Source organism: Biomphalaria glabrata, chromosome 3 (assembly GCF_947242115.1).
Source record: "Biomphalaria glabrata chromosome 3, xgBioGlab47.1, whole genome shotgun sequence".
NCBI classification, from domain to species: Eukaryota; Metazoa; Mollusca; class Gastropoda; family Planorbidae; genus Biomphalaria; species Biomphalaria glabrata.
Window position 1 is genome coordinate 31,731,824 of NC_074713.1, and position 27,483 is coordinate 31,759,306.

Consider the following 27,483-nt stretch of genomic DNA (forward strand, 5'->3'; position numbering starts at 1 on the left):
GATGAGGAAAGGGCTTATCTTTGTCAGACCTTTCCCCTCCTCTGTGCACCTGACCACCAAAAATGATGGCCAGGTAGTACAGCTTCTTGTGGCTTCCTTCTTTTTTTACTTCTATTCGACGTCTCTTGCCCAGACATAAATCTGGGGCAAGTAGTTTTTTTGTTTTTTTTTAAATCCATATATATATATTCTTGTTAGTTCGGCACCTGTGCTCCCCACCCGCCATCGAGTCCATAAAGGGGACGGGCCATTCGGATGTCCAGAATGAGTCCGCCAGGGCTACACAGGTGCTATTTTCAGTCAGCTGCTGCATCGGGCATGTGTCCGATACAGCAGCTCCCTGATTGACCCTCCAGCCACCGCCCTGGTAGCTAGGCATGACAGCCGGTTGACCCAGAGCGGGCCATCTGGGCCTCATGTCTAGGGGAACTTAGAGCCAAAGTATTGTGTTGTGGTGGTTTATCCAGGGATAGTCATCCACTCAAACACCTGGATCTCTTTATCCCCCCTTACCCGTCGCAGTCCACGGCAAACGGACTGGTCTAGCACGTAGTGAGATATTTAGAGATAAGGAGCCAGAGTGATGATCAATGAAGTCAGACTGAGGAAAAGAGGAGACAGACACAATGATAGAAAAGAAGTAGGGCACTTTTGAGCTCCAAAAGTGCTAAGGATAGAGGAGCGCAGTTTAACGTCAAGTCTTGGGACGATCTTTTCTGTCTGGTCAAAAGTTAATACATGTTACTTCTCCCACAATGAAAATCGGATCAAATTGAAACTTTTAACAATTATTTCATGCATTTGACAAAACAAGAATGAATACAAAAATTAAACAATTAATCAACTATTGATAGTTTTTTTGTTTTGTTTGGTATCAAACAACGGAAAGAAATTGTATTTGTCTGATGTAGTGTTTAAGATGAATTCGCCCCCTTTATAATTTGTGTAGAGAATTAGGTCTTCGCTTTAAAGTTTGAAACGACTTAGCTATACAACCTACTATTCTCATAAGTACTTCACTGGCACAGAGGTTAGTGTTTTGGGTTGCGTTGACTTCAGTTCTCGAGTTCGAATACAACTTATTTTTTAATAAAATACATATAAAAAGCGATCACGGTGACATTCCCTTCATTCCCTTCCCTCTTCCCCAACTGGTCTAGAGAAGTGATTGGATCAGAGTACATTGAGAAAGCTAAACTCATGAAATTGCGCAAAACAAAAACAAGTACCAGGTAAAAAATGTGTTAAGGAAATATATTTACCTGAACTCATTTTGGAAACATTTTTGTAATGACGAAAATAAATGAGCAAACAGGTAACGACTACAAATCAGAAGAACTGCTTTTGAGTTCCTTTAATTGTAAAAGTCATTCTACATGGAGATTTTAATAGACAGTCTCTAAAGTCCTCCTACAGTCTAGAAAAAAAAGTACACGCTCGACCCCCATACAGAATACGTGCCCTGACTATAAGAAGTCCCTCTATAATGTCCATACCGGTATTGGAAAGAACATTGCTGTTTGAAGTGCGGTCTCGTCACAATATGTTCATTATGGAGGGCAAATATCATTGGTGGAAGCGTTCAAGAAGTCTTAGTTGCTCTCTGTAAAGTACCCCTAGAGATAGAGTTAAGAGAACATCTGCTTGGTAGAGATTTGTGTAGGCAGACGGAGCGATTTATTTCGCCACAAATCTAAAAACACTACTAGGTCATTTACTGCCCAGGAAAGGTAACTCTACCACGTTCATGGGGTGTCCAGTCACGGTCATCTTTGGGACTAAGTAGATTTTATTGGGTCATTTAGGGAACATGAATTCCGTTTTTCCTATGTTTATAGTTAAACCATAAGATCCGGCCGCATACGCCAATTCGTTGACCGCGAGCTGGAGATCATGTTCAGTGTGAACAAGTAAGGTGTAGAGAAGCTGTGTTACGACTATTTCCTTTGTTTCGGTATGGGAGAGTAAACTTCGAAGATGGAACACATTGTAATAGATCACCAGCTAAATAAAATTTTATCTTGCATAATAGGACTAGGGCCACCGCGAGGGTTGTGGCAGCCTGCATGCGAGGTAAAAAAATGCCGCCCCCACCTTTTTAAAAAAGAAAATGTATTACGACTGAGCTTGTAACATATGCGCCCATTAATTTAAATTTATTTTGGTAGATCATTTTGGTAGATCATTTTGGTAGATCATTTTGGTAGAACATTTTGGTAGATCATTTTGGTAGAACATTTTGGTAGATCATTTTGGTAGAACATTTTGGTAGAACATTTTGGTAGAACATTTTGGTAGATCATTTTGGTAGATCATTTTGGTAGAACATTTTGGTAGATCATTTTGGTAGATCATTTTGGTAGAACATTTTGGTAGAACATTTTGGTAGATCATTTTGGTAGAACATTTTGGTAGATCATTTTGGTAGATCATTTTGGTAGAACATTTTGGTAGATCATTTTGGTAGAACATTTTGGTAGATCATTTTAGTTGAACATTTTGGTAGATCATTTTGGTAGATCATTTTGGTAGATCATTTTGGTAGAACATTTTGGTAGAACATTATGGTACAACATTTTGGTAGATCCTATGTATGCGTCAAATAACCTTTTTGTGGAAATGCGAAACATTAGAAAACGATGCCCAAAATTGTCCTGAACATCAATTGATGTCACTTGGAATCAATTGATGTCACTTGGAATCAATTGATGTCACTTGGAATCAATGATGCCTTACATTGGGAAATTCCTGAAAGCGATAGTTCTTTTTAAAACCGATGTTGCCTCTTGATCTAAATCTAGTACTCAATCCAAATTTACATTTATTTATACTTTACTTTGAAAAATTATAACGGTCAAACTAGAGTTTTCACCATGTGGCCAACGAGCTAGTGATGCTTTTCTCGGCGATATATGTGAGCAGGTCAGGAGGCTCTGGAGACCTTTTCTCTGCTCAACATTAATTTTATTTATCAGTAGGCAGATGTTAGCGCTACTGGGTGGGTTTCGTCTGTGACACATCAGTCTGTGACCAAGGTGCTAGAGTCACCTAAGTAACCAGACATACTAACCTAAACTAAATGAAAGCAAAAACAAACTTTAATTTAAATTAAATACTTAAAATGAAACTTTATTTACATACAAAAAAAATCAATAATAAAATATAATATATACACTAAAGTTGAATAAAAAACTATACCTATGCAAGTACCAAAAATCAACACTAACAAACCTTACCAATAATTATCTAACTAACCACCAACTTACTAGTCTAGACACTAACCAAACTCTAAATCGAACTATCCTAGTAAATCCTACTATAACACAAACAGATCAAACCAACTATCTAACCAAATCACTACAACTACTACACTAGACCTAGATCTACACTAACACTAAAACAGGAACACCTTAGTACCTTACTATTCACTAAGAACAGACTAAGCCACTAGATCTAAGCCGACTAAGGCAACACTACACTACAGAAACAAAATAACACTAGATTCCCTACAGCAGCAATAACAATAGCAGTAATAAATGCAGCAGAGGTTACAGCAGTTATAGCAGCAGAGTAATAGCAGCAATATTAAATACAGCAGTAATAATAGCAGGCCGTCCCAGGAACAGAATAATAAAATAATTACATGACAGACCACAAAGATCTTCAGCTGTCACATAGACAGAGATACTGTACTGACCACTGGTCAAATGCACACTCAACTGTTTTAAGACATCACTTTTTATACTATCCCTCACTAACCTATATAAAATATGCGGAAGTACAATTATAAAATCTGACACTAACCTTAAAAATAGCTCTAAGCTATACAAGAAAATTACATATAAAAATAGCTCTGGGAGCGCAAGCTCACTTATACTTCACCTGTTAAATTTCTAAGGAAATCCTTACACCCGTTATTTTGAGATCCGCGGTAAGCGTCAAGGTTCCATCCATGCAGGTTTATGAAGTTTTATAAAATTCTGACTTGAATAGAGGTATTGTACAAAGGGGATTCACAATGAAAGTGTTACAATGCTATTCATAAATATTCAACTTTTTTATTTGTACTTTAATAATGCAAAGCCTCTTACAAATACTTTTGTAGATAATTATTAAACTATGGCCGAAAATCTAAGAAAACAAAGAAAACCATTTACAAAACCATCATCAGACCCGTAGTCATATATGGAAGCGAAACCTGGACGCTGATAAGAAACAGCAAAAAATCTGCTAAATACTTGGGAAAGAAAAATCCCCATGAACCGGATTTACGATTGTTTTAAACTCTGCTACTGATTGATTGATTGACCGTGTAGCTTAACAGTATTTATAAACAGATAGGCCTATCACAAACTAATCTGTGTTACATGAGTATGTGTGTGTATGTACGAGGCACCAACTGTAAAGGGCGTGTGTGGAATGGTCTATATAAAATAAGTAAATATTGTTATAACCCCGCCATGCGCACCGCCATTTAAGATAGTGCAGATGGTGCGCACTGCCAGAAACTAGACAGAAAAGGATGTTGACATTAGGAGAATAACGATTTCCGCCCAAGTCTAAGGAGCCGAAATAAAGATCCTGTGTTCAAGGCAGATGACCTATGTGTTTGTCATGTCTCTGTGTAAATAAACATTTATATTTCTTTGAGTTACCTCCCTTAAATTATTATTTCAGAAGTGGGATTAGAGGCAACTCAACGGGAGGAGGTAGGATTCGATCTCAATGGCATTTTTAAGCTATTACATCAACTCTTAATTAAAGAGCTAAGACAAGAGCTTCGGTACTGAGATTTCAAACCCGTCAGTAGCAGGGTAACGCTCACGGCACGTCTCCGACAAGCCCTGATCGATGAAGAAGAAGATCCAGAGACCCACCAATTTGAAATTGAACCTGGGATTGTTGAGGTCATTGGCAAGATCCAGGACTGTAGGGATGCATTTAATAAACAAATAAACATGAATAGGAACATGATGGGGAACATGAGTAGGAACATGATGTGGAGCAAGGTAGATGAAAGTGTATTGCAAGTAGAAGGCCAAATAGACCAAAATGATCAAATGGTGTCGCAAGCGAAAGAAGGAATAGACTCGTTAATGAAGGAGCAGTTACCTGGTCAGGACTGTGGCTGCACAAACAGTGGTGATGGAGGAGCTAGAGATTGTAGTACCGTCTGTGAGTGTGTTGTGGGAAAGTCTTGCGGGGGTGACCTTCAAGACGAGAAACGTGACAACGATTGCTGCGACGATCTCAATGGGATATACAGAATTGAAAGGAAAGAAACGAATGAAGAAACTAGAGAAGTCTGTTATGTGCCTGAAGCTTTTTTTCCTGGTGTACCTGCAACGAGTACCTCAAAAAGCCCGACAGATCAAGACAAGATCAAGTTGGGTCTGCGTCCAAGAATGCTGATGTGAACTTTCAAGACCTCTGTTTACCTGTCGGTACCTTTGACGAGAACTCAAACCATGAAAGCCTGAAGACCGTTTGATTCGTTGCTTTGGATGTCATAGGGTGAAATTGTGAATACGGGCCCCAACAATGGCCGATACAGAGACAACGAATTTGACTTTGCCTGCGGTATAAGAGAGAACTCGATGCCTGACAACTGCATCCAGGCGATTGACAAGAATTTTAAATGCGGCGCCCAGCGGGGATAGTGCCCATGATAAGAAACCCAGCAACAAGATCTGAACTTAACAGACCGATTGACAAGAATTTTAAATGCGGCGCCCAGCGGGGATAGTGCCCATGATAAGAAACCCAGCAACAAGATCTGAACTTAACAGACATTTGTACTTCTGCCCACATCAATGAGTGTGACTTGAACGATGGTGAATCAATTCCAGCAGAACCTGACGCAGTGGTGGATGAACATTCGCTCATGGAACAATACATTAAGTGGCTGGCTACCCTGACCTTCACTAACTCCCCCTGTGTCAGCTGGCTGGCATCGAAGCAGTGACCACGATATTGTCTCAAAAGCAGACTGGCCAAATGGAAGACGAGAAAGCGACGGCCGCAGAAAACTGTTCAGATGGCTCGGTGGGCCACAGGCTCCCTGACATCCCAACCTCCACCTGAACTGTCGAACCTCCAAGGCACTGTTTCTTTTCGGGACGAAAAGCGCTAAGAAGAGGGCAATGTTATAACCCCGCCATGCACACCACCATTCAAGATAGTGCAGAAGGTGCGCACTGCCAGAAACTAGACAGAAAAGGATATCTTATGTGTTTGTCCTGTATCCGTGTAAATAAATATCTATATTTCGTTGAGTTGCCTCCCTTAAGTTATTACAATATAAATGAAACTAGTTACTAATGTAAATCTCTCTGAGACAAAGTCCAATCTGGCTTGTATAGTGTGTGGATGTATGTGTTCATGAATTTCAGACCAACAACTGGTCACCAGGGTTGTAATTTAAAGTCCAAGGACCGCTTCTTGTTCTGTATTCAAGATTTTTAGATTGTTTTAGATTTTAGATTAATTCATTTGCTGCATACATATTGCTATAACCCTAGTGGCGGACTGAAAGGGTTAATGTTTGTGCGGCCTACTGACACACATGATTCAGGCCAATCACACAGGTCAAGGGCTGGTGAACAAGGGGCATTACTACTAATGCACGCAATATGACCAATGTTATGGTCATGTGACCACAAAGCCTTTACAGACGAGAGACAGTGTGTTAGAAAGGACAGTAGAGTCCAGGACAGCAAGCAGAAAGGACTGTGTGCTACGAAGTGAGTCCTCGAAAATGTAGCTGTACGAGGCTACGAGCTAGAGAGACTTGTGATTAGTTAGGCAGTTCTGTAGTGTAGCAAAGCATTTGAAGTTACCGTAGCCAATTGTGTTTATTGGCTGTTGTTGATGTAATTGTAAATAAACCGCCACTTTGTTTATTGAAGCTCTTGTTGTCAAGTTGATGTTTTAGACGTGTTGTGCTGTTGGGCAGTGTTTGCAGAAGGCCTGATAGAGAAGATCGTTATATAGTTCTACACTAGCGGATCCAGAACTTTGGAGTGGGGGGGGGGCGATTTTTTTCCAAACCCTAACCCTAACGCCCAGTAAACCCTAACCCTACGCATAAACGTGAACACACACACACAGACACACAGACAGATATATATGTGGGTATATAATTATATATATATATATATATATATATATATATATATATATATATATATATATATATATATATATATATATATATATATATATATATGAGAATAAAAAAGCAGCGTTTCTCAACCTTCGGAGAAAAACAAAACAACTGGGGCAGCGCTATTAGGTTCTCTGGTGAAGTTCGGGGCGAAGCCCCGACCCCATAAGCGTTTTCTTGCTTTTTTGACTGCAGATACGCATTCTCCTGAAAAATACAGCTCATTCTTCACAATGTAGTTCGGGGCGAAGCCCCGACGCCAAAAGCGTTTTCTTGCTTTTTTCACTGCAGAAACGCATTCTCCTGACAAGTACAGCTCATTATTCATCAATGGAGTACGGGGCAAAGCCCCGACGCCAAAAGCGTTTTCTTGCATTCTTCTCTGCAGAAACGCATTTTCCTGACATCTACAACTCATTACCAATAAATGAAGTTCGGGGCGAAGCCCCGACGCCAAAAGCGTTTTCTTGCATTCTTCACTGCAGAAACGCATTCTCCTGACCTGAAGCTCATTATTCGTACTATTAAAAAACGACCTTTCGAATAATGTTGTACTTGAAAAATATTCTAATTTGAATTTATAGGCCCATAATACATTGCAAATAAAACCGATTTGTTCCTTGAAAAGATAGGATACCTCACGTATTTAGATTTTTGCTTTGAGGATTGCCACCGAAAAAAAAAAATTCGATAAATATTATTCAAGAAAACTCTAATATAAATTGTGAGTTATAGTCCCAAATTTATTTAGCTAGAAAAATATCAGATTGAAAAGGTTGGGAAAAGGTGACTATGAAAATGTTATTTGAGTTTATAACTCATCTCAATCATGACTCTTATACTGAAAAATTTCGTTTGAAATCTAACTTTTCCAATGCAAAGTCTTTCTTAAAATACTTATGATAACTTCATGTGAAATTACAAAAACTCTGTCTGGAAATGGGAATGGCGGTAGAGTGAAAACGATTAATCCTCGCTCCTTTACTAATTTCTGCTAAAGTTTGCATTTGGCATTAAAGAATAGGTATGGGGCGACTCGATATAAGAATTTAATTTATAGTATATATAAATTATATTAGTGACAGATTTTTTTAAATTTTGTAATTTCTTAACTATAATACAAAAAGAAAAAGTATTGCTTTGTCCGATGGGGGAAATGCGATTGCATGGATCGCCCCTCCCACCTGGTACAACCCTTTTTCATTTAAATTTACTAATGATACAATTTGAGATTAGATTGTGGTACGACATAATATACAATGGGTCACATATCAATACGTAGTTTATATTATATAGATATTCAACTAATTTTGTTCACAAACTATGATTCTCCATAAAAATAGGACCGCCCCCCCCAGCACTCAGAGGACTAGAGTGGGGAGGGCAGTACATGCAATCGCCCCCCCCCTCACCCCAACGAATCGGCCAAAATACCAGAAAGGGAGAAACATAATATAAAATTTTTATATTAATTCAACTAATTTTGTTCACAAACTATGATTTCTGCATAAAAACGGACCGCCCCCCCCACTCAAAGGGTTTAGGTGGGAAGGGCAGAAGAGGTATTCGTCCCCCCCCCCCCACCAATCGGCAAACAGGGAACGACATAATATAAAGATCGGTTAAAATATCAATAACAAGTTACAAGGAAATAGATATTTAATTGATTTGTTAGCAGGCTGTGATTTCTACCAATAAATTGGACCGCCCCTCCCCCCTCGAAAGTGTAGGGGGGGGCGGGATTGATACCATCGCCCCCTCCCGACCCCACCAAATCGGCCAACATACTAGAGGGGGGGCGAAATAATCTAAAAATATGTTGAAATATAAATAATTAGTATATATTTTTAACATAAGTAATAAATTCGTATACAAATTGTGTGAATCCTATACTAAAGTTCGTCCGCCCCCCCCCCTTTCGGGGGGGGGGGGGGTCGGCCGAGTGGGGGGGGCGATCGCCCCTACCGCCCCCCCCCCTGGATCCGCCAGTGGTTCTAAGAGCATTAGGATAACCAAAGATAGCACACACAAAAATTCTCCACAACCTCCCTACCCCCCCCAAAAAAAAAATATACTCTATATTGAACTGATTTTTAACAACCTGGTCAGATAGATGTAGTGGGCCTACACATGTAGTCCTAGTGTAGTGTGTAGAGTTGATGGAGCTGATCATCACGCTTTTTTTTTCTTGGGCATATGCAATAGTGTTGAGTGGTCAGGCAAAAAAATAACACATTGGCCTGGTCATTCAAGCATGTTGATCTTTTCTACCTGTACACTAGTTACAGAGATCAAGTGTTTTTTAACACTCCTGCATATTTTTCTTTGTTTGCTAGATCCGATTGTGTGATGTGGATCAATTTTTTTTATGTGATTTTAAACGTTTCTGTAATGTGGTCCGTTATATAATAAGTCAATATAAGTCAATAATTAGGCAGCCGGAAATTTAGGCACCGGATAATTAGGCACTTTTTGACAAGGCGGAAAACGAGGCACCGGAAAATTAGGCACTCTTTAATAAGCGATCTTTTAAAATGTTAATGCATACATCCTTAGGCTATGTGCTATCGGTGACGTTATAATAAATAGCAACTATAACGATTCTAGCTAAAGAAAAGCTGACAAAATGGGGAAAATGACAATCATGAGAATATGTGGAAAAAATGACTCATGAGTATTCCAGACGTTAATTTATTTTGATTGTCAAAAGTAATAATGTTTCAAAGATTTATTTATTCTTTTAATTTTAGCAGCTAGTTGACCAGAAAAACACACCTTTAACTAATATTTATATTGGTTGTGAACATTTCTAATACATTTTATAAATATATTTGACTTAGTGATACTGAAAATACACAATAATATTCTCTCTTTGTTAACATATTGTAACACTGCCTCTATTACATTTACGTAATTGTTTAAGAATTGGTGTATTTTTATGAAAAAATCGGACAGAGGGACATTTTGCACAAACCTAATACGGTTGTCGCTAAAGAAATGTGCCAGCCATTACTGCTCTGTAGGTAAAGCGCATTTATAAAGTTTCATTTCTATTGATATAATTACGCCTTGTCTTTATAATTAAAAATGTTTGGTGCATATTCATATGGGCTCTATTTTTAAGCACTTTTTAATGTTTTAATATAAACATTCTGTGGCATTTTACGTCTCGAGAGACGATCTTTTCCCTTTGCAACTTCTTGTGTGACTAAAAAGGACAATCCTTGATACACAGCTGCGATCACAGGTTGGGGATTTGTAATCACCAGGCGCCGTTGCATTATCACCCTTCTTTCTGCTTCTGTTGTGTATGACATCTGCAATCCGTCAATCTTCCTACATGCTCTCTCTCCATGTGGATCTATCCAGTGCCACCTCTTAGCAGCTGCTAGTGTCGTTTTTGAAGAGCTTCATGTCGCGTTTGCATACATATAAGGTAAAAGTGGGCGACCAGCGGCTCTCCTGCCTTCTATTAGATCGCCATACAGAATGTCCTGTGAAAGTCGACCTACTGTCATTCTACGAACGTGGCCAAGCCAGCCAAGGCGTCTGCTGCTGATAACAGAGCGGATGTCCTGGCACCCTGCTCTTCGTAGCACTTCCTCATTGGTTATCTTATCTTGACACCTTATTTTAAAGATCCGCCTTAGGCATCGGAGGTGGAAGCCATGCCATGAGTAGGTTGACCATGTTTCACTCTCCTCAGTATAGTGGCCAAAATCTTTGCTAGAGTGGCACTATCAGGCTGCAAGGGAGAGCTTCTAAAGTCTACCCAGAGTCTCTGTGTGGATTCAAGAGTGGTAGATCCACTATAGACATGATATCTTTTCTACGACTACTGCAGGAGAAATTCAGAGAGAGAGAGACAGGCCCCTTTACATCGTCTTTGTTGATCTGACTAAAGCCTTTGACATGGTCAGCAGAAATGGCCTTTTCAAACTCCTAAGGAAAATAGATTGCCCTTCCAAACTACCGAAGTTCATTGAGTGCTTTCATGAGGAAACTAAATGTACTGTCAAATAATATAAACATTAATATATTCTATAATAGACATTTATGGAACGAGGTCCACTTTATACATATTAAATAAGTACAAGGTGTACTTTTTACTATTCGGCCAACTATCTGGTGGTGATGTTCGACAGGAGCCGAATGTGGCCGAATAGTGAAAAGAGCCAAATATTCGGCAGTAGTTAGAGCCGAAGCTACTATCCCGGTGCACCCCTACATATTACATTGGGCAGGTCACCTCGAAAAAATGCATGAGAACAGAGGAGCAAAGGTCTTCACAAAAGACAGGCGTCCCAAAGGCAGAGCACGAGTGTCTTGATGACGTATAGGCAGAGCGACAACAGCTACAGATACGATGGATGTAGCATAGAGACGTAAATCGTTAGAGCCGTTTTCGAAAAAAAGGTTCATATACATATTATTTTAGGAGTTAATTATAGAGATCGGATCTCAAACAAGGAAATCCTATGCCGAACTAGGAGTTGACCCCCTTAATGCAGTTGTGACAGAGCATCGCATTCGGTTTGGGGAATCACGTGAATTACGCGAGGAATTGCAATGACATGAGAAAAGCTCAAACATAGCACGTCCTCGTATAACTTGGCGTCACACTTCATTGAGGACCTCAGAGCAGTGGGAACCAGATGGGAAGAGGTTTCAGACATTGCCAGTGATAGATCTTAGTGGATACTTACATACAAACATAATAATAATAAGGCTTGTCTTCGAGTCCGAAGATTAATGAGGAATACAATATTTCCCGTTGCTGCGCAGCCCCAGCTGTGACCTGCATATTTTGCAACATCTAGGGCAAGCATAACCATTGTCCGCAGCTGGTCGATATAGATTTTCTTTTCGTCGTCTGCGTTTGTCCTCGGCAGCAGATTTTCTTTTGGTCTCAAATGTATATCCCGCGGCCTCCGTGAGTGACCTCCAGCTGTCTCGTTCCGACGCCGCATGCAGCCAGGTGCTCTCTTCTATGTAAGTCAAGGAAAGTTGACGCCTAAGCTGGTCTTTGAAGCGTTTCCGTGGGGCGCCTCTGTTACGTCTTTTAGCTCACCAAAAAAGACTGCTTTTGGCATACATTCGTCTCCCATACGGGATACGTGCCCTGCCCAGTGTAGTTGTCGGACCATAAGAAGTCCCTCTATATTGTCCATACCGGCGTTTGCAAGGACATCGCTGTTTGTAGTGCGGTCCTGCCACCGTATGTCCATGATGGATCGCAAGCATCTTTGGTGAAAGCGCTCAAGAAGTCTTAGTTGTTTTTTTATATAGTGTCTATGTCTCAGAGCCATATAGAAGGGTTTAGAGAACCACTGCCTGGTAGACATTGATTTTTGTAGGCAGGCGGAGCGATTTGTTGATATAGACTCTCGTCCAAAAGCGCTACTAGCCCTGGCCAGACGGTTATCAACTTCCCTTGAAAGTGAGGCGTCATTTGACACCATACTACCTAGATATGTGAAGTGGTCTACCACGTTAAGGGGCTGTCCGTTTACTGTGATCCTTGGGGCTGAGTATGTTTCATTGGGTGACTTCTGGAACATGACTTCTGTTTTCCCGAGGTTTATAGATAGACCGAAAGAGGCGGCAGCGTGTGCAAATTCGTTTACCGCCTTCTGGAGGTCATGTTCATTGTGAGCTAGCAGGGCGCAATCATCGGCATAGAGAAGCTCCGTTATGACCATCTCCTTTGTTCTTGTATGGGATAGTAGACACCGGAGATTGAACACATTGCCGTCAGAACGAAAGCGGATGTAGATGTCTTCATGCAATCGCTGCCTCATTTGACCCAGCATTACGCCAAAAAAGATAGCAAATAGAGAAGGGGCAAGTACACAGCCCTGCTTCACGCCATTTTCTGTTGGGAAGTGATCAGAAAGGGCACCATTGTGTCTGATCTGGCCTCTTTGTCCCAAGTAAAACTGCTTAAGAATGGAAAGGAACGTAGGTGGGCATCCCAGCCTATCCAAAACCCTGCACAAACCATCGCGACTGACCGTGTCGAAAGCCTTGGTGAGGTCCACAAAGGCAGCGTACAGGTTTAGGTTCTGCTCTTTGCATTTTTCTTGTAGTTGTCGCAGAACAAATATCATGTCAGATGTACCTCTACTGGCTCTGAAACCACATTGGCTTTCAGATAAGACCTCGTCCACTAAAGAGTGGTTTAGTCGGTCGAGCAACACTTGAGCAAAGATTTTTCCTGCTACTGACAGAAGTGTAATGCCTCGATAGTTGGAGCAGTTAGACTTGTTACCCTTTTTGTATAGATTACGGAATCTCAAAGTTCAGGTGGGACCACGCACTTCTCCCAGCATAGAGCGAACAAGTCTGTTAGCCTCTCGGCCAGGGCGACACCACGCATTTGAAATATTTCAGCGGGAAGTCCATCAGAGCCAGGTGCCTTGTGTTTTTTGAGTTTAGATATTGCTGTCTCAATTTCTTCAGATGTCGGTCGGTCGTCGAGCTCCTCTCTTATAGTTTTCTGAGAAACATTTGCCAGCGATTCCTCCGATACGTGCCTTTTATCACCAAACAGCATACTGAAGTGTTCTGTCCAGCGATTTAGTATGTCCGCCTTGCTGGTAAATAGTATAGAACCATCGGATGATCTTAGCGGTGTTGTAGTCTGGTAAGTTGGGCCATAGGCACAACGAAGCGACTCATAGAAAGAGCGTGTGTCACCAGTGTCTGCCTGTCTCTGCATGTTTACGGACAGCTCAAGCCACCAATTATTTTTAGTTCCCTGATCTTTGACTGCAGAGTGTGACAAGAAGCTTTATAGAGAGTTCTGGCTGCGTTGTTATTAGGTTCGCGAGAACAGAGCGATAGTATTTATGCTTATTCATTAGTAGTTCCTTAATTGCGGTATTGTTCTCATCAAACCAGTCTCTGTTGGGTTTACTGCAGTATCCCACGACTTTGGCCGTCACGTCCTGAAGTATTGCTTTTAGCTGGCTCCAGTTACTCACTGGATCATCGTCCTGGGGCTTTCGAAGATCAGCCTCGAGTAGTGCACTGAAGCGCTCTCGTACGTCAGCCAGCCTGTCAACATTTAGCTTCTTTGCCCTAGGCAGGCCATCTTTTTTTACCATCTTGATGGCGATGTTCAGCTTCGTCCGGACAAGACGATGGTCCGTGTAACAGTCGGCACTGGGCATTACTCTAGTGTGCACCACATCCCTGACATCACACTGCCTCACTATTATATAATCCAACAGGTGCCAGTGCTTTGAGCCTGGATGCATCCATGTGGTCTTGAAGCGGCTTTTTTTTTGTTGAAAAAACGTGTTGGTTATCGCAAACATACATACAATACATACATACATATAAGAATTGCTCGTTGGTAAAAATATTTCTAATGCACAGATTTATTATAGCTAGTGTAGATCTATGACATACTCAATTGAATGGGTTTTCCAGACTAATTGATACAATTACACCGAATGTTAGCTTTGTTTTTTTTTAAAGTATTTTTTTATATTGTGCTTGTTATATGGCATAGTTCCGGCATTCTATATAATGTCTAGTTTTCCTGAAGATTTCAGGCAAAGTAGGAAATGATTTATTCCATTTCCTATTTTGTCTAAACATTCTGTAGAATTAACTAGAAGGACTAGAACTGCACTGTTCTTTTTCATGAATGATACATTTCATCGGAGCATTAGATAATAAACATTTTACGGCCTATGATCCACTGACATGTTTCATTCAATACTTGGTAAGTCAAGTTTTTAACTTTCACTTTGTTTCTTGGTTTTTAGTTCTCTCCTCCTTTTTCTCTTTGTTGTCCTCTTATAGGTATGAACGTGTCCGGTTAGAATCAGTGAGTCTCACATCGTTTTTTTTCTAAACATAAATCATTTCTAAGAAGCAAAGACCGAAGAAGAGTTAGGAAATGCAATAAAAACTCGTACATCGTTTAATTTCTCACTGTAGAGAAGTTAGAGAAAAAAAAACTAAACAAAATTACATTTAACGTGTATTACCATTTTTAAAAACAATTATTTGTCAAACATTGTTTTGATACAAAATGTCTACAAAAGAAAGAGTGGCACTACATAGTCCGTTGAACGCTTCACACAGAGAGTATGTCCATTGCTTTAATATAAAACCACGGAAGTATGATAGTGTCAAACTTGTGGCAATGTTGGCTACACAAAACATAGTGTGTCAAAATGGTGAATATAAATCTTTTGTTTACAAAGCTTCTATCAACTGACTTCACAAAGCACCAGGAGAGGACCAAATTACAGCAGAACTAATTAGATATGGAGGGAAAGACTTACATTCCCAAATACAAATGTCAAGAATTTGGGAAGAAGAAGTAATACCAACAGAATGGAAAACGGCTCTTATAAGCCCGATACACAAAAAAGGATCCAAGCTAAAGTGTTCTAATTACAGAGGAATCTCTCTACTAAATGTGACTTATAAGATCCTGTCTAGGCTTATAACTTAGAGGCTTGGAAAATATTCAGAAGACATCTTAGGTGACTACCAATGTGGTTTCAGACCCAATAGATCCACAACTGACCACATCTTCACACTAAGATGTATACTCGAAAAATGCCGTGAATACAACATACCAATCTACCAACTCTTTATAGACTATAAAATGGCTTATATAAAATGGCTTATGGCAGTATCAGAAGGAAATATCTATATGACACTCTACAGGATTTTGGAATACCCAACAAGCTGACAAGACTTATAAATATGACATTAAACAATTCAAAAAGTAAAGTCATAATTCAAGGAGAACACTCACGAGAATTTAGGATTAAACGAGGAATCAGACAAGGTGACTCACTTTCTTGCATGCTTTTCAATTTGACACTGGAGAGAGTTATAAGAAATATACACATACACACAAGGGGAACTATTACTAACTACTTCAGGAGAGAAAACACAGGTCCACAACCAACAGGGACGATATACAGCCAACCTCTACAATACCTCGCTTATGCCGATGACATTGCCTTCACACAACTAGAAGAAGCATCTCGACCAGCAGGACTTGACGTCAATGACAGTAAAACCAAGTACATCACAATGACAAGAGACAATCAAACAGAGGGACAAAATATCAAAATCAAAGATCACGAATTTGAAAACGTCCAAACTTTCAAATATCTAGGAAGTGAAATTGATTTAAAAAATGACCTACTAACAGAAATAAAGGAAAGAATAGCAGGAGGCAACAGAGCATTTTCTAGCACCCATCATTTACTTAAGAGCAAAACAATTTCAAGAAAAAACAAGAAAATAATATACAAAACCATAATAAGACCAGCAGCAATGTGTGCAAGTGAGACCTGGATACCGACTAAGACATCTGAAAATTTACTTAATACTTGGGAACGGAAAATCCTCAGGAAAATCTATGGTGCCATACAGGATGAAACAGGGTGGAGGACACGCACTAACCATGAGTTATATCAATTGTATGAAGACCCACCAATAGTGAACGAAATAAAAAAAGAACAGACTACGCTGGGCAGGTCACCTTCAAAGAAAGTCAGATAACAGAGGAGCGAAAATCATATACAGGCAAAAACCAAAAGGCAGGCGGCCCAAAGGCAGACCCCGAATGCGATGGATTGATGATGTGGAAGCAGATCTGCAACAGCTTGGGGTTAGGGCGTGGAGACGAAAGGCCCAGGAGAGATCTGAATGGAAGGATGTGTTAAAGCAGGCCAGAGCCCTCCATGGGCAGTAGTGCCACTGGGATGGATGGATGATGATATATCAACTCACTCTGTATTTCTAGTACCATTTTTTACACCTTATTTCTCCCACACTCATTCTTGGATCAAATTGAAATGTACACAATTATTTGTTGTACCTAACAAAAACATGAATTAGCCAAAAATTAAACTATAAGTTAATAAATGGGGCTGTGTAGCCAAGGGAAATACTGCATTCCTCATTAATCTTTGGACAAGACAAGCCTTGTTATTATTATTGGTAATTAATTATTTTGTTTGGTATCACACAAGGGAACTAAATGCTGTATATGTGGAGTTATTCACCCTATTATGTTTATACACCTAATTTCTCCCAGTCCCCATTCTCGGATCAACTTGAAATTTCCCATAATTATTTATAGTCGATGACAATACACGAATCAATAAAAAAATTAACCAATTATTAATCAATTTGTGTTGATTAATTAATTATGTTTTATATATATATTAAAAAAAAGCTTTTTCATGCATTATTTGGATATATGCCAGTGAAATTGTGGTACGTTCCTTTGTTGTTGTTTTTTTTTAGAAAAACCTCTAGCTACAACAGAAGTCACGGACCAGGGAGAAGATGGACCTCATCTGAAAGGCAGATGTTGTCACCGAGAAGTACACAAAAGTCTAATTCAAAAAGTCACTTGTTGTCACCGAGAAGTACATAGAAGTCTAATTCATAAAGTCACTTTTTGTCACCGAGAAGTACATAGAAGTCTAATTCATAAAGTCACTTTTTGTCACCGAGAAGTACATAGAAGTCTAATTCATAAAGTCACTTTTTGTCACCGAGAAGTACATAGAAGTCTAATTCATAAAGTCACTTTTTGTCACCGAGAAGTACATAGAAGTCTAATTCATAAAGTCACTTTTTGTCACCGAGAAGTACATAGAAGTCTAATTCATAAAGTCACTTTTTGTCACCGAGAAGTACATAGAAGTCTAATTCATAAAGTCACTTTTTGTCACCGAGAAGTACATAGAAGTCCAATTCATAAAGTCACTTGTTACGACCGAGAAGTACATAAAAGTCTAATTCATAAAGTCACTTTTTGTCACCGAGAAGTACATAGAAGTCTAATTCATAAAGTCACTTGTTACGACCGAGAAGTACATAAAAGTCTAATTCATAAAGTCACTTTTTGTCACCGAGAAGTACATAGAAGTCTAATTCATAAAGTCACTTTTTGTCACCGAGAAGTACATAGAAGTCCAATTCATAAAGTCACTTGTTACGACCGAGAAGTACATAAAAGTCTAATTCATAAAGTCACTTTTTGTCACCGAGAAGTACATAGAAGTCTAATTCATAAAGTCACTTGTTGACCATTTTAATATTTTTTTAAGGAAAATTATTATTGGCCTCCTTCAGTCGTAGAATGACAATTGCTCATCTCAACACTTTTCCCTATGGCTGTGGAGCCTTATTTTGGAGAGACATTCCCGTCCACATATATTGCAGGTCAAGGTGGCTTTTGCTTCGGTGGTAGAGGAGCCGGCCATTTTACGAATGGCGTGCTTTTCTTCAAGAATCGAGGCCCATGTTTTCTCGCTGTCCATAGTTTTCTTGGTCACCGTCTCTCTCCAGCTAGTGCGGTCTAGGGCTATGTCTTCCCAATGGTCAGTATCAATGTTCACTGATTTTAAATCCCGTTTTACACGAAAATGTTTTTTCTTGAGGATTTGAATAAGAGATTACCCTTTACAAAACAATTAGATCGATTAGATCAGTGATTCCCAAAGTGGTCTATATAGACCCCCAGGGGTCTACGAAGACTTCCAAGGGGTCTACGAAAGTGAAAAAGTAAACTGGGGGTCTATGAGCTGTCCATGGGGGGTCTATGACTTTAATTTTCACACCCCATTAAGGTAACTATTTCAAACACTTATAAATGATTTGTACCTTAGTTATAAATATTACTCTCTCCACTATAAATTCAAAAGTAAAATAGTCGTATTTAATTACAATACTAATCTAAATAGTTAATTTTGTCTACATGTAACTAATATTTAACAAAAAGAAATCTTGATTTTAAAGCGTTGATTATTTATTTCCTTGTTAAATAAGTTGTTGTCTATAATAAGAGTCTTTATATGAAATTAATTAAACTTGAGCATTATTTGAGACCGTGCCACCCTGATAAAAAAAGAAAAGTGAGAAAAAAAATGTCAGAATAGATCCACAAAATCTTTCTTCAACATCATATAGAAAAGATGGTGGTTTGTGAGCGTCTTACAAGATCTCTATACCTATAGCCAAATACGAAAAACATTATAGATAAAACATTGATTTTACCAGTCTTTGAAGTAGTTTTGAAAACTGTTTTACACAAACCTTCATCTGATATTATGAAACGAATTTCTTTTAGTAACACTACAGTTCAAGGGCACATCGGTGGGATGAGCATTAAAGCTGCTAACTACCTAATGGTCTTCAGCTCCATATTTTCCCCCAGGGCTGATCCACGAAACCTTTCCCATGTTTGGGTGTATAGCTGCAAAGCAGCAGAGGTTTGAATTATATTTTCCTTCGGCTAGATGGGCTGCAAGCCAAGGCTAATGAGTCCCTCTTGCCCGAAGCTTATTGGTTTAGGCTCCAGTAACTGACCTTTGCCTCTTCTCTTGTTAGTGAAAACAGCTCCGCATGACCAATATTTGAGCCAAATGTGAAAGCTCATTAAATACACGAGAAACTGCTCTTTGCGAAAACTTGTACAATAGTACATAAGGCAAATTAATTAATTTGTACACTGCAGTTAGAAATTAGTTTAAAAAATTAGTTTATGAATGTGCAAAAATGCAATTTAAGTTAAGCAGGGGGTCTACCGAAAATCAGAAAACATGGTAAGGGGTCTACGAGACAAAAAAGTTTGGGAACCACTGGATTAGATATTCATTATAAGACATCAGTTAGGCCAAGGTTCACATCTAACTACACATTCACTTTCACCTATCCTTTGGTCTACAGGACCGCTGGGGCACCACACAAGATCTGTCAACCTTCTTTCTCTATTATTCTGTAATTTGTCTTTGAAAGAATTTCATTCTGATGTTCTTTCTGAAAATATTGAAACCTGCCTTTTTACCTGCCTGGGTGGATCACTTCGGGGGCCGATTTTGAGTTTGTGTTTCCACACAAACTGTCTTTGTAATCTTGTTGTGAACAATTTTGATTCCATTTCTCAGTTTTAGATTTAAAAAGTACAAATTTTAAAAAAAAAAAAAAAGAAACTGTTCTACGGAGATGTGAAAACTAAAGAAAGTGTGAGGGGGCTATACAGAGCAAACATAATTATCTCTGTCACGCGGAAACAGCCTCGGTTTCAGAAGGCAATATCTGTCGCTTCTTTTGGGGACGAACACACATACGCGATATTTACAGTGTCGACCAGCCACTCGTATGTTTAACCCAAGAAGAACTCTCTTGTCTAAGAGGCTGGCTCAGGGCTATAATCGTGAGAGACGCTTTCTGGGGAAAGTGAAGGGTACAAAAATGAAGACGACGGGAGACCTGGAAACTACTAGGGACGAAAGAAATGATTTTCACCGAGTTATTTCCCTTTTTCGTGGTGTTGAAATGTAGGGTTTAGTCTGGTCTTCTAAATGTAAGGGTATGGATTCCCGATCAATTAGAAAACCTTCCACTGTTGATTAGAATGTGGTTTGAATGACACCCACTTCCTAATATAAACTATTCATCTTGTACATACAGACACTAGTAAGAGCCAACATAGAGAACTCAACTGGGACATACATACATCACTGACAGTTCATTCTTCTCGTCAAACGAATGGAACAAGTCAATGTCATTCATTACAAGACCACTATTCAACTCGTACTTTCGTGGGAAAAACCTCCTGGGTGGAGCATGGAAACGTTCTCGAAAACGGCTCTAACGATTTTCCTAGAAATTAGATAGTTGGTGTATTTCCTTAGGAAAAGAATTACTAGATCGTTGGCAACATTAGGAAACCTAAACTCTAGTTTGACCGTTATTCTTTTTAAAAGTATATAACAAATCCTATACTCTTAAGCGAGCAATTCTTGTATGTATGTATGTATGTATGTATATATATTTATATTTATATATATATATAAATTTTATTTCGAAAACGGCTCTAACGATTTTCTTTAAAAGTTCACGGTATGTGCATAATAGTGAGAAAAAAAATCTCAACTCATTGGCCACATCGGGAAAACTCGAGGTCGACCGTTATATCGGTTTGAAAATGGCTCATTATCGAAAAATTTATTTTGGCTAGAATGTTTTATGAATGAAATTTTCTATATGACGTCAATAGGAAAAAAAACTTGACACCGCTTACGTCACTAGGCTCACATCAGTACACTAAGACATTTCTTCGCAAACAAGAAAAAGTTTTAATGATTCAATTGGCGTAATTAAACATTTGCGCACCATCTTAATTTACATTGATCCATTATGAAACTATGGAAGAAAAATAATGAAATATCTTTATGTATGATTAGTTATTGTGTTTTAAAGGCTTTATAAGTTGTTTACACTTTAATTGCTTACACCCGTAGGTAGCTTTTACTTTGTTATTATTTTGCTGGTGAATTATTGCAATGTGTTTAAGCTTCGAAGTCTGCCGTCCAATACCAAAACGTAGGAAATGGTCATAACACAGCTTATGCCTTACTTGCACAATCAGGGCCGGCCCTAACATTTGCGGGGCCCTATGTGAAAAAAATGAGGATTGCGCGTGGACCAGTAAGGGTATTGATAAGGATAATAAGTGAAAATAAAGATTTTGTATTAGAAAATAAATTCGTATTTGCATTACATTTTTATTAAATGAAAGCTGACGATGCCGTTTTTTTATATCACGCGTAGGACTGGCGTTTACCATATTGATTGACACCCCAAAATGACAATTTTGTCTTTTTAAGGACATTTTTATGTGTTTCAGGAGGAGATTTCCAGGAGCTCCTTGAAAACAAGGAGACCACGGGAACCCTATTATAAATTATAATGGTTTAATTTAATAATTTACACCTAGAATTAGCGCGGAGCTTTTGAACCTTCGGGGTCCACCACTGTGACAACATAGGCCTAGGGCTGGCCCTGATGATATCCAGCTCGCGGTCAACGAATTTTCATCACGCTGCTGCCTTTTTTTTTTTATTTGTTAACCTATAAACCTCGGTAAAACAGAAGTCATGTTCCAAAAGTCACCCAATAAAACCTACTCAGCCCAAAGATCACTGCCATAGACATCCCTTAAAGTGGTAGATAACTTCACATTATCTGGGAAGCATTGTATCAATTGACGCATTGTTTTAAAGAGAGTTTGATATGTGATTATGGATAGTCGTGCTTTTGGACGCATTCAAGCGAGAGTGTGGCGAAATAAATCGCTCGCCTGTCTACAAAAATCAGTTTCAACCAGTATTCTCTCAACCCCTCTATGTGGATCTGAGACATGAGTACTTTATAGAAAGCAACTAAGACTTTTTGAACGACTTCACCAAAGACCACAATACAAACAGCGATATTCTTGCAAAATGGTATGAAATTCGAGTCCTAAGATAAGTGAGGAATGCAGTATTTCCCTTTGCTGTGCAGCCCCAACTGTGACCTACATATTTTGCCACATCCAGAGCAAGCATAACCATTGTCCGCAGGTGGCCGATTTAGATTTTCTTTTCGCCGTCTGCGTTTGTTCTCGGCTGCAGATTTTCTTTTTGTCTCAAATGTGTATCCCGCGGCCTTCGTGAGAGACATCCAGCTGTCTCGTTCGGAGGCCGCATGCAACCAGGTGCTCTCTTCTATGTTAGCCAAGGAAAGTTGACGACTAAGCTGGTCTTTGAAGAATTTCCGTGGAGCGCTTCTGTCACGTCGACCACCTTTTAGCTCACAAAAAAGACTGCCTTGGCATTCGTTCGTCTCCCATACGGGATACGTGCCCTACCCAGTGCAACTGTTGGACCATAAGAAGTCCCTCTATACTGTCCATACCGGCGTTGGCAAGGACATCGCTGTTTGTAGTGCGGTCCTGCCACCGTATGTCCATGATGGAGCGCAAGCATCTTTGGTGAAAGCACTCAAGAAGTCTTAGTTTTTTCTGTAAAGTGTCCATGTCTCAGAGCCATAATGAATATATTAATTGCAATATTAAATGTCAGAAAGTAACAATTTTAGAAGTTACACTGCAAAGACTTTCTTACAAGCCTATAATAGCTCAATAGTTCTACATGAAAGAAGCAATGTAAAACGTTAAGACGTGAGCTGTGGTTTTCTATAGGCCTACTTTCTATTCTAATCGCCATGTACACTTACATTGAGAACTGAAAGAACTAAAAAGCAACTCTTCGGATTGATAGTCTTTACCCGATAGTTCATTTTCGTAATTACAACAATATTCCCAAAATAACTTCGGGTAAATATCCTTCCTTAACAAATTATTCATCCGAGCGAGGCTCGGTCACCTGATATTACAATGTAATTTGGGTAGAGAACTAGCAAATATTTATCTTCAACGGGCTACACGTCATCGGGCATTTCCGCATGTTGGCATACTATTAGTGAAGAGTTGAAATGAATGAATGTTCACCATGCACATCTTCTAGTCTAGATCTCAAGGCAGGGCCGACGCTAGCTATTGTGTACATTGCACGCAAGCGGCCGAATTTAGGGGCGGCCAAATAATTATTTATGGTTCCTTTTTTAAAAATTTGGTTTAATAACAAAAAATTACAGTACTACTTAAATATTTTTAAAACATTCAAATGATTCCACTATCCTCTGAAAACTTATAGGAAAAAAAAAAAGTAGCCCGCCCTTTAAGTAGATGTAGTAATTAAAAAGTCAATTTTAAAAACATTTTCACTTTTATTTTAAATGGCTGTTTATTGAGAGTAGACTATTTGTGACAATCTTGGACAAATCTGACAACAAGTGGAGTTAATGAGTGTGTGTGTTCCAAGCAGACGGTAAGAAGGAAGCGATGGATTGGTGGCTATACATTCAGAATGATGACATTGGCGTTATGCAAATGTGAAACGGCAGACGATCTTGAGACATGAAAAAGTAAAGACGTTGTTTTGTTGTGAGCAGCTAGATTTTGTTTAAATATCAGTTTATTTCATTACAATTAGTTCTACATCTCAAGTTAAATCTTTGAATATTGTAATAACAGTTATATTGAGTTTCTTCTGTTCACATAAGAAGTTTGCATAAGTTATTTAAAGTTTATTTATTAAAAATACATTGGTTCAGTTTTACTATCTGTTTGGAGCAACAAGCCAACGACCAATGAAAAACAAAAAGAGGGAGCGCCAAAAAATTTCATCATTTTCAGTATAATTTATCTGCCTGTTGGTAAAATTACATTATTACCACAGTTTAAAAACATTAAAATATCTCAAGTAAGAGACATCGTTTCATCTTCAAATAAGACCTTGTCAAATGTTGACTGTTATTTGCGAGAGACCATTGCTACAATATGGGTCAAAAACGTATTGAAGAAAACATTTCAAAACGTTTCCGCTAGTATGATTCTTCTGGATTTTTTGTCTCTGAATGGTCGAATTTCTTAAAACTATTACACTTACATTAGGAGGCGCGGTGGCTGAGCGGTAAAGCGCTTGGCTTTTAAACCTGGGATCCCGGGTTTGAATCCTGGTGAAGACTGGGATTTATAATTTCGGGATCTTTGGGCGCCTCCGAGTCCACCCAGCTTTAATAGTTGGAGCAAAGTAAAGGCGGTTGGTCGTTGTGCTGGCCACATGACACCCTCGTTAACCGTAGGCCACAGAAACAGATCACCTTTACATCATCTGCCCTAAAGACCACAAGATCTGAAAGGGAACTTTACTTTACAATTGCACTTCATTATAGTGACGACTTTTGAGTGAAAAAAAAAGGTCCTCGTCAGAGACCTCTTAACACGAAGAATATTTTTAAAAAGATCACGCCCATTACAGACCTCCGTCCGCAATATGTAGGCCTACCTAGAATGTCCCTCGCATAATACTATTGGCTAGGATTGCCTCTTTATTATTAGACTTCATATGTCCTTCGACTTTTTTTTTTCTATTAGTTCTGAAACAAAAACCCATCAATATTAGCCTTTGCTTTTTACCTTTTTGACATTCATTCTTCTTACTTCATTCATTCTTCTTACTTCATTCATTCTTCTTACTTCATTCATTCTTCTTACTTCATTCATTCTTCTTACTTCATTCATTCTTTTTACTTCATTCATTCTTCTTACTTCATTCATTCTTCTTACTACAAGAACGTTGTAGACGCTAGGGAAAAGAATTTCGAGGTTGAAAACGTCACGCCCGGAATCAAACCCATTGACGACTTAAGCGGAAACCTGCCGCATCTTCAATTCTATCTTCATGAAGAACTTTTTGCAACATTTGAAAATTATTTGGGCAACACTATTTCGGAAGAAAAAAAAAGACTCTTTGTAGTGAAATGTCACGACTTCTGTTCTGTTGTCACAGGTTAATAATAAAATACTGTGGACGTTACTAATTAATAATGATAATAACGAGACTGTCTTTATCAAGGTAGACATATATAACTAACTTTTTATTTCCGTCCGATCCTTTGCTTTCGCACAAAACATAAACAACAAACAATGACGTAATATCATATAATCTTATCTTATATAATACAGACGTTACTTCAAAAAAGAAGATGATTACGTAGTAGATTACTCGCTCTTACAGGTGGCGATGCAAAGAACTAGATGAAGTCGAAAGGACAGGAAAAAGTTGGGAAGCCTTTAAAAATTAGCTAGAGACCGTGGAGAGTGGCGTATTTTTACTGAGGTCCACGAGGAATATAAAGGAAAGATGAGGATGATGAATCACTCTTAGAATTATCAGGTAATGTCTTTTAAAATGAATCACTCTTAGAATTATCAGGTAATGTCTTTTAAAATGAATCACTCTTAGAATTATCAGGTAATGTCTTTTAAAATGAATCACTCTAAGAATTATCAGGTAATGTCTTTTAAAATGAATCACTCTTAGAATTATCAGGTAATGTCTTTTAAAATGAATCACTCTTAGAATTATACTTTTCATCGGATCAAAAAACAAAAACCTAGGCGGACATCGTTCTCAAAAACGGCTTTTACGATTTTACTAGAAATTTGAAAATTTTGGAAATCCGAATGACTAGCTTATTGGTCACACTGGGAAAACTCTGGTTTGACCGTTATACGTTTTCAAAGTGTGCTAAACAATAATTTGAATTCAATGAAGATGTTTCATCAATAAGAGGAGCCCGTTAGTTGTGAGAGTATCAACTATGACATTCCCTCTGACAGCTTCTGCAACTGAGTTGGTGCCAAATGTAATGACATCAGCATGTTTCCTTTGTCTTCGCCGATGAGAACATTCTGGTGCTGCTGTAAAGCGACTAAAGCAACATGGGAAGGAACAGTTAGGGTCACAAGTCGCCACTTGATGGAGACCACGAGTTGATTCTGATGGTCTTATCTTATCTTACTACTTAAATCTTAATTAGGGTAGGGGTCTGAACTTCAATCCATACTTCTATGTTTGCTTACTTGGAGATACATTTCAATTAGGGGCTAGACTACAAGCTACACCTCTATACTGGTGCCGAGTTTGCTTACTTAGAAATAAATCTCTATTAGGAATCTTGACTAAGAAATCATAACTAATTTTGATGTAGATAAATGTAAAAGGCTCGATATTGTTTATATTAGCGTAAACAGAGACAAACTAGGGCTATCTTTAAAGGAGAACTAAACACCTTCTACTCACTATTTGTTATTCTTGACACTGAACATTATACTATGTATTACATTCACCCCACTCCTATACTCTAATGTCAAATGCAATCATTAGCAATACTTATGTAATAGAGAGAGGATTACTCGTTTTCACTCTTCAGCCCTCATACCCTTTTTCGAGGAAAACATGACTTATCTTATATAATACAGACGTTACTTCAAAAAAGAAGATGATTACGTCCTACGCGTCATGCATTTAGTATTGCATATTAACCAATGACTTAAATTCTGACTAAAATAGAATATTCATATTTTTGGTAATTGGACATTTTTATTCTCTGGCATGAATTTGTCATAATTATTTACAGAAGTATTTTATTATGAAAAATTTAGAACTCTGGAGAAACTTTTTAAGTTAAGAGTAACAAATGAAATGACTTTTGAACCCCAATTTCTTTTTTCGTCAACTAAAGTACGAGGATGATCCGAGGAGTTCCAACTCAAGTATGAGGATGATCCGAGGAGTTCCAACTCAAGTATGAGGATGATCCGAGGAGTTCCAACTAAAGTATGAGGATGATTCGAGGAGTTCCAACTCAAGTATGAGGATGATCCGAGGAGTTCCAACTCAAGTATGAGGATGATCCGAGGAGTTCCAACTCAAGTATGAGGATGATTCGAGGAGTTCCAACTCAAGTATGAGGATGATCCGAGGAGTTCCAACTCAAGTATGAGGATGATCCGAGGAGTTCCAACTCAAGTATGAGGATGATTCGAGGAGTTCCAACTCAAGTATGAGGATGATCCGAGGAGTTCC

The 27,483-nt window shown here is 38.7% G+C and overlaps 1 protein-coding gene across 1 annotated transcript in view; it reads right to left on the reverse strand.

The window, feature by feature from the left end:
• Positions 1-27,483, reverse strand: part of LOC106073784 (muscarinic acetylcholine receptor M5-like) — a 269,944-nt gene that overhangs the window by 237,872 nt on the left and 4,589 nt on the right. The window lies entirely within an intron of this gene.